The following is an 8,283-nucleotide window of genomic DNA, read 5'->3' on the forward strand; positions in this document are numbered from 1 at the left end:
GGTGGGGAATCTACCTGGAGGAGGTGTTGGAGGATGAGGACGAGGCTTCCCCGTGTGAAGACTTTGTTCAGCACCGAGAAAGTAGGCAGGACACAGAGGCTCTGGAGGAACACCAGCAGCACCAGCAAGGGAAATGTGAACACTGTAGATGTGGCATCCACGATGGGTGTGGGAATCGCCACCCTTCTGCCCTGGCAGTCAGCTATGATCTCATCAGTTGTCTTGATCACCTATGGATAAAAAGGATGATGTGAACCTTAGCTGCGACCTGCCTATTCCCACCCTTGTGTCCTCCAGCCATTCCTGTCAATCTTCAGCCCTTAAAAGCACCAGCCTCTGGAGATTTTCTCACTCCCGAAAACCTCTCCCAAAATTCCCTTCTTAGTGACTGCTCAGCCTTTAGAGACAATGTTCCCTCCAAACTCCATCAGGCCCCTACTCTTATAGCACCAGTCCATTGCCTCCATAGGGCTTATCATGCTTTGTGATTTTACACTAGCATGATTATTGCTAAATGTTTATCTTTCCCACTAGAATGTAAGTGTCTGAGGCAGGAACTTTATGTGGTTTGTTCACGGCTGTATTACCAGCACAGTGGCCAGCTCAAGGACAGATATACAACATGTACTGGTTGAATGAATTAATTCATTCATTGAAAGAGAGTAGTGAAATTCTGAACAGGGACAGAGAGATGACCTAGGCATCTTTTCCCCCCCCTCAAATTATCTTTGGAGACTTTTTACAGAGTTTTTTGTATTGTTTATGACAGCAATAACATAAAATAAAATAGAAATAACGAAAATATCTGTCTTTAAGGACTTGGTGAATAAATTATATACAGTCAGTCCATGACATATCATTAAGCATGAGAAAAAGCAAACAGCATATCAATATCATAGTCCGAAAAATTATTATGTATGCATGTTTGAATATTTATAAAAAATGAAAAACTGTTCACATAACTTTTGCTTTTTTATTTTTTGTTCCCTCATTTTACAGACGGTCACATAACTTTTAATGTGTGTTTTTGCAGAAGGAGAAATTTATGGGGACCTTTTATATTTTATAGTCTCATGCTATTGTTTGATTTTGTTTAAGAAAGAGGTGTTGCTTTTGTGTTCTGAGGGGAAAAAACCAACCATATGGATTTTATATCACTCAAGAGACATCATAAAAAATAAATAAGAGTTTAAAATGAAGATGAAAGATGGGCCTGTAGATTCGTTTCAGAAAGGTATATTATATATTGGCAGTAGATATTATATTTATTTATACACAGGATATATATGTATATACATACTTATGCAAACATAATATATTTATAAACGTAAGATCTAAGTGAACATGGTGCTTTGTGGCCTGCCTTAAGTGGCTATACCACTTGAATTTCTTCAAGCACTATAATATGCAGACCTATTTGCTCAAAATACACATATAAAAATAACTTGCTGAGTATTTACTTTGTTTTAAGAGCTCCAAAGGAACTTGTCTACTCTCTATGAGCTCACAGCCTAGCTATAAAGAAGATATAACTGTATTCAAGGAAAACTATAAATATATTTAAACAGTAGGATTAAATTAAGAAGAGAAAAATAAGGTAGTGATTCCATTGTATGACTCAGGGAATGATACCCAGAGGAGGTGAGCATTTAGGATGGGTGTGATTTGGATACGTGGAGATGAGAGAGGAGAAGGGAGCATGTTACCTATAGGAAAAACAGCATAAGTAAGGGCTCAGAGTTGGGAAAATGCACCATCTATTTGAGAATGGTAGATAGAAAAAAATGCACCATCTATTTGAGAATGGTAGATAGCCCAGATGTGTTGAACATATAGAGAGAAGTAAAAGATCAGGCTGGAGGGCAGGAAGGGACCAGAGCACCTAGGGTCTTGTGAGCCAGATTAAGGTATTTGGAATCTATCTTGTCCAATAAGGAGATATTGAAAATTTTCAAGTTGAAAAAGTATCCTGTTTCATCTGTTGTTGCTCAGAGACAAGGACCTGGAGTGTCCAAAGCAAAGACTGAATTTCACAGGCTTTCACGACCTTGGTTGATTTGGATGGAGCTGCTTAAAACTGAAGCTGGGCTATCTCGTGCCATCTTGTATTTCCGCTTGAGTTCTCTGCCCTACTTGTTTAAGGTTATCTGTCAGAAACATCAGGAACACACAGCAGAAGCCCAGCTGGTCCACAGTCAGGAAGAACACAATGTCCCTGGGCATTGGGAGAAGATTGTTATAAAAAGAGGGAAGGGAAAGTGAGTATGTGGCCATCTGATGTGCTAGTGTTTTCAGCTACTGCCTTACCTCTCTTATCTGATGCCCTCACTTCTCACAGCCACAGGTAGAAGCCTGGCTTGTAGCCTCAGATCTCCTCCAGCTCCAGAAGGGGCAGGAATACCCTGGCAGGCTCATTACATTTATGTCCAGGTATGTTTCCAGGCAGAGCCTTTGCGTCCAGGTATGGAGTCAAGAGGGCCTGCCTTGATCTCCCTTCCTATCATCCACCACCCAACCTCATCTTCTTGGAGAGGGAGGGGCTTTGTTCTAAATTCTGACTGATTTGACTTTGACACTGAATACTCCACTTGGTCTTGGCTGTCCCTTCCCCCATGGAAAAAATCAGCTTCCACTCTTGCCCCTCAATCTATGTCCCACACAGCAGCTAGACTGATCATTTGAAGACTATTGATTTTATTATGTCCTTCCTATGCTTGGGAACCTTCTGGGGCTTCCCTCTACTCTGGGAACAGCATTCTGATGTATTAACTTGCCTGTAAGCCACTGAGTGGTTCAGCTCCGGCTCACCTTTCCATTCTTCCCTTCTACTTCTCCTCCTTGCTCTGCCAGTTCCTGCAGTCCTCTGAGCTCTTTCCACCTCACAGTCTTTTGCCGATACCTTTCCCTAGGAAGTTCTTCCCACCCCTCTTCAAAGGGCTGGCTCTCACTTACCCTTCAACTCTTAGCTTAAACTTTACCTCCTCAGAGAAGTTTTCACCACCTCTTTGCAGCTCTTATCCTAGTTCATAATTATACATTTGTATCTTTTCTTATTTATTTTCTGTCCCTACTGCAAAATCATAAAAATCCATTGAGGTAGAGATTGTGTCTATTTTGTTTGTCTCTATTTTCCTAGCACCCAGTGTGATGCTCAGCCCATAGTGGTTACTCAGTTGATGTTTGTCCAATCAGTAGATGAATAAATTAAGGAGTGAATGAGGCCCTGTTTCTCTATGAATAGGGTGATATTCTAGAAAGTACACAGAGTCTGGCTGGGCACAGTGGCTCATGCCTGTAATCCCAGCATTTTGGGAGGCTGAGGCGAGTGGATCACCTGAGGTCAGGGGTTCGAGACCAGCCTGGCCAATATGGTGAAACCCTGTCTCTACCAAAAATACAAAAAAAAATTAGCCAGGTGTGGTGGTGGGTGCCTGTAATCCCAGCTAATGGGGAGGCTGAGGCAAGAGAATCACTTGAGCCCAGGAGGCAGAGTTTGCAATGAGCTGAGATCACACTATTGCACTCCAGCCTGTGTGACAGAGTGAAACTCAGTCTCAAACAACAACAAACAAGAAAGTACACAGAGTCTATCTGACTTTGAGTCCCCACATGCTGCCTGGCATTCCCTAATGCCCAGGTTCAGGAACAATCTCAGGCATCCCAGCAGCCTCCTTACCCTGTCCTCTTTGTGCTTACATGCACCTCTTAGCTTCTCTGCCCTGCCTATTGCAGCCACTAGAGCTGGATGATCTCCACCGCCCAAGTCCTGGGGCCTAGCTTTCCTTAGACCTGGACTCTTTCTGCTTTGATCACAAGTAACAAAGTCAATAGAAGTGAGGAAATATGTTCCCAGAGCACTCCGAAGGACAGTTACAACACAATGTGGTGTCAAAATGTATTTCTTGTACATGATTGCTGGTAAATGCTTTATCAAAACTGGACCTTTGCTAAATTGACAATGATTTACTTTGCACTATGAGAGCAGTATCAAAGAAATAACCTCATTGTTCAATCTGTTGCCTCCTAATAGCTAAAGACTAAAGTAAAAGAAGAGCTGGTGAAGAAAACAAAACAGCTCTGCTGTCAGGGTGTTAGGGTGTCCCCTGGCTGCTGAGATAGGTGATTACAAACTTCAGCTACCAGAATCTGTCCATCCACACTCAGGATAATCCAGGATGACCAGGTGATATGGTTAGATTTTGTGTCTCCACCCAAATCTCATCTTGAATTGTAAACCCCAAAATATCCATAATCCCCACATGTCAAGGGGGAGACCAGGTGGAAGTAATTGAATCATGGGGGACATTTCCCCTGTGCTGTTCTCATGACAGTGAGTGAGTTCTCATGAGATTCTATGGTTTTATAACAGGCTCTTCCCCTCTTCACTTAGCACTTCTCCTGCCTGCCGCCTTGTGGAGAAGGTGCCTTGCTTCCTCTTTGCCTTCTGCCATGATTGTATGCTTCCTGAGGCCTCCCCAACCATGCTGAACTGTGAGTCAATTAAACCTCTTTCCTTTATAAATTACCCAGTCGTGGGCAGTTCTTCATAGTAGCATGAAAACGAACTAATAGAGTAAATTGGTACTGAGGTAGTGGGGCACTGTTATAAAGATATCTGAAAATGTGGAAGTGACTTTGGAACTGGATAATGGCAGAAGTTGAAACAGTTTGGAGGGCTCAGAAGAAGACAGGAAGATGTAGGAAAGTTTGGAACTTCCAAGAGGCTTGTTGAATCGCTTTGACCAAAACACTGACAGTGATGTGGACAATGAAGTCCAGGCTGAGGTGGTCTCAGATGGTGATGAGAAACTTGTTGGGAATTGGGACACAGGGTACTAAGTTCTGCAACTGCACAAAGCACCAAGGCCTTGGGCCCTACCCACGAAACCATTTTTTCCTCCTAGGCCTAGGTTACTCTTGCTATGTAAACAGACTGGCAGCATTTTGCCCCTGTGCTAGAGATCTGTGGAACTTTAAACTTGAGAGAGATGATTTAAGGTATCTGGTGGAAGAAATTTCTAACAGCAAAGCACTCAAGAGGTGACTAGAGTGCTCTTAAAAGCATTCAGTTTTATGCATTCATAAAGAGATGGTTTGGAATTGAAACTGATGTTTCAAAGGGAAGCAGAGCTTAAAAGTTCAGAAAATTTGCAACATGACAATGCAATAGAAAAGAATAACCAATTTTGGTGGGGGGAGTTAAAGCTGGCTGCAGAAATTTGTATAAGTAATAAGGAGCCAAATGTTAATCACCAAGTCAATGGGGAAAACATCTCCAGGGCATGTCAGACATGTTCACGGCAGCCCCTCTCATCACAGGCCTGGAGGCCTAGGAGGGAAAAATGGTTTTGTGGGCCAGGCCCAGGGCCTTACTGCTTTGTGAAGTCTCAGGACTTGGTGGCCTGCACCCCAGCAATGGCTAAAGAGCTCAGGTCATTGTTTAAGACAGTGCAAGCCCCAAGCATGGACAGCTTAAATATGGTGTTGGGCCCACAGGTGCACAGAAGTCAAGAATTGAGGTTTGAGAACCTCTGCTTAGATTTCAGAGGATGTATGGAAATGCCTGGATGTCCAGGCAGAAATTTGCTGCAGAGGAGGGACCCTCATGGAGAACCTCTACTAGGGCAGTGAGGAAGGGAAATGTGAGATTGGAGCTCCCACACAGAGTTCCCACTGGAGCACTGCCTGGTGGAGTTGTGAGAAGAGGGCCACCATTCTCCAGACCCCAGAATGGTAGATTAATTGACAGCTTGCACTGTGCACCTGGAATAGCCACAGACACTCAACACCAGCCCCATGAAAGCAGCCAGGAGGGGAGCTGTACCCTGTGAAGCCACAAGGGTGGAGCTGCCCAAGACCATAGGAACCTACCTCTTGCATCAGTGTGACCTGGATGTGAGAAATGGATTCAAAGGCGATCATTTCAGAGCTTTAAGGTTTGACTTCCCAGATGGATTTTGGACTTGCATGGGGCCTGTAGCCCCTTTGTTTGGCCAATTTCTCCTGTTTGGAATCAGTGTATTTACCCAATGTCTGTACCACCATTGTGTCTAGGAAGTAACTAACTTGTTTTGATTTTATAGGCTCTCATAGGTGGAGAGGACTTGCTTTGTCTTAGATGAGAATTTGGACTTAGGCTTTTGGGTTAATGACAGAATAAATTAAGACTTTGGGGGACTGTTTGGAAGGCATGATTGGTTTTGAAATGTGAAAGGGACATGAAATTTGGGAAGGGCCAGGGTGGAATGATATGGTTAGGCTTTGTGTCCCCACCTAAATCTCATCATGAATTGTAAACCCTATAATCCCCATAATCACCACATGTCAAGGGAGAGAGCAGGTAGAGGTAATTGAATAATGGGGGCCATTTCCCCCATGCTGTTCTTGTGATAGTGAGTGGGTTCTCATGAGATCTCATGGTTTTATATGGGGCTCTTTACTCCTTCACTTGGCACTTCTCCTGCCTGCCTCTATGTGAAGAAAGTGCCTTGTTCCTTCTTCGCCTTCTGCTATGATTGTATGTTTCCTGAGGTTTCCCAAACCATGTTGAACTGCAAGTCAATTAAATCTCTTTCCTTTATAAATTATCCAGTCTTGGGCAGTTCTTTATAGCAGTGTGAAAAAGGACTAATACACCAGGAGTTGACCACATTTCGATAACACCTTTGCTCAGATCATGATTTTCAGCCTATCATGATTTGCTGTTTACCCCTGGGAAGTTTGCTTTCTGTCTTTAGGGCCTGATTTCCCCATCTGTACTTTTATTAAGTTGGATTCCAGCAGCATCTGGCTGTGTCCCTGTGGGAATCCATCTGGACCCATGTACACATCTTGAGTCTTGGTTATTGTCCCATGGCTGTCTTGATTTTAGGACTAAAGAAAATTCTCAAGCTACGCACAGGAAATAGCAATTTCTGATATATTAATTTGCCCCCAGAAGCTGCCTTTGTTGTCAACAGTGTAAAGTAATTTCTTTAGGGCAGTGGTTCTCAAACTTTTGTGTGAATTAGAATCATCTGGATGTCTTGTTAAAATACAGATTTCTGGGCCCCATCCGCAGTTTCTGATCAGTATGTCTGGGTGGGGTTGAAGTATTTGCATTTCTAATAAGTTCCCAGGTGGTACTGATGCAGCTGGACTGGGGACTAACTTTGAGAACAACTCTTTAGGATATCTGAAAGTATTAATATTAATTAGAACTGTATTTCCAGAGGGACAGATACCAACATTGGACTACAGGATTTGTGGGACCTCAACGGGATCCATCATCCTTCCCCATCCCAAACAAGGAGAGGACAAGTTACCTCCCCAAATGGGCGTGGTCATGGAGCCAGGCACGGGGGCTGGCCTCTAGCACTGCATTGCAGTGCCTCCATAGTTCATCAAGGGCTTGTTGAGTCTGTGGGAGAGAGCAGAAGACTTTATTAGGTTCAGAAGTATAACATGGGGAGAGAGAAAGGTAGATCTTTTCCTAGTACAAGGCTGAATGGAAAGATGTATAGTAGGAAATTTGGCAGAAGTGGTAGGTCCCATTACCCACTGGTGCCCACTGAGCCTCCCTCATTTCCCTGAAGGGCTCCAAAAATGATGTACCAACTCACTGAACAAGTATCGAATGGCTACTGAGTGCTGGAGTTATACAAGGCCCTATGATCCATGTCAGTGAATAAAATAGGCAGGGCTCCATCCTTCTGGAGCTGTCAGTCAAGTGAATTAATGAGTCCCATGCATTCACTGAATGCCTGGGGTCACTTTGGCCCATGGCAGGCAGGGCACTTGTCCAAAGCCACACAGTGAGCTGAGGACAGAGTCAGGACCTGACCCTAGGTCTCCTGACTCTCATAACAGTGATTTTCCTGTGACACTCTGCTGCTTCCCCGAGACCACACACACTGCTGGTCTTCCTGCTAATGATGGGGATGATTGTGCATGCTGCCCCTTGGAGTAACGATTTTTACTAGGAGTGCAGGAGCTCATAATCCTAAGAGTGCATCAGAATTTCAGGAAGTGAGAGGGAATGTGATTATTTTCCCAACTTCATTAAAAAATATAGCAGTAACAATACCTACTATAAAAAGTCAAATGGTACAGAAGTCTATAAAGTAAGAAAGGAATGTCCCTATGCATATCCTCCCCTGTCTCATCCCAGTGTAGTTCTCCTTACCACTTCTTTTAATAGTGTGGAGTGATTGAGTCCAGACCTTTTAAAATATATTTATAAATAATAAATGTAAATAGGTTATTTTTAAAGAAATCTTGTAGTTTTTCCTTCCTTCCTTCCTC

Source organism: Papio anubis, chromosome 5 (assembly GCF_008728515.1).
Source record: "Papio anubis isolate 15944 chromosome 5, Panubis1.0, whole genome shotgun sequence".
NCBI classification, from domain to species: domain Eukaryota; kingdom Metazoa; phylum Chordata; class Mammalia; order Primates; family Cercopithecidae; genus Papio; species Papio anubis.